The sequence below is a fragment of the Leptodactylus fuscus genome, chromosome 8 (genome assembly GCF_031893055.1).
Source record: "Leptodactylus fuscus isolate aLepFus1 chromosome 8, aLepFus1.hap2, whole genome shotgun sequence".
NCBI lineage: Eukaryota > Metazoa > Chordata > Amphibia > Anura > Leptodactylidae > Leptodactylus > Leptodactylus fuscus.
The window spans coordinates 31,694,541-31,695,328 of NC_134272.1; the positions used below are offsets into that span (position 1 = coordinate 31,694,541).

Genomic DNA, 788 nt, shown 5'->3' on the forward strand with positions numbered 1-788 from the left:
CAGTGTCATGTCCCTCCATCTCTGCCCCCAGATCCATGTCCCCTCCATCTCTGCCCACAGATTCATGTCCCCCCATCTCTGCCCCCAGTGCCATGCCATCCTCTCCATCTCTGCCCCCAGATTCATGTCCCTCCATCTCTGCCCCCAGTGTCATGCCGTCCTCTCCTTCATCTGCCCCCAGTTTCACGTTTCACATAATCCACATTACACTTACCTTTTCCTCGTTCCCCCGCTGCTCTCTGCGCGCCTCTCTCTCTTACTGGCGCACAGTTGTAAACGCGATGTGACGTCATCACATCGCGTCTACACTGCCGGGTAGCCGGTGGCAGCGGCGAAGTGAAGAGCTGACTCAGGTCAGCTCCTCGCTTCAGCGGCTGAAGTGAGCTGACCTGTGTCAGCTCCTCGCTTCGCCGCTGCCGCCTCTCTCGCTGACGCTGACACATATGCGGCTGAAGCGAGGAGCTGACCTGTGTCAGCCCCTCGCTTCGCCGCTGCCGCCTCCCTCGTTGACACATATGCGGCTGAGCCAGCCGCATATGTGTCAGCGAGAGAGGCGGCAGCGGCGAAGCGAGGAGCTGACACAGGTCAGCTCCTCGCTTCAGCCGCATGTGTCAGCGAGAGAGGCGGGCAGCGGCGAAGCGAGGAGCTGACCTGTGTCAGCTCCTCGCTTCAGCCGCGTATGTGTTCAACTCAGATCTGCGTCCTCTGGACGCAGATCTGAGTTGAAACAAGCAGGACATACAATGACTGCTGCCGGCGCCAGGGGGCCCGGGCCCCCCCAATTTTTA

The 788-nt window shown here is 60.4% G+C and overlaps 1 pseudogene; it reads right to left on the bottom strand.

The window, feature by feature from the left end:
• Positions 1-440: 440 nt before the first annotated feature.
• On the bottom strand, positions 441-555 carry LOC142217772 (small nucleolar RNA SNORA17; annotated as a pseudogene).
• Positions 556-788: the final 233 nt, after the last annotated feature.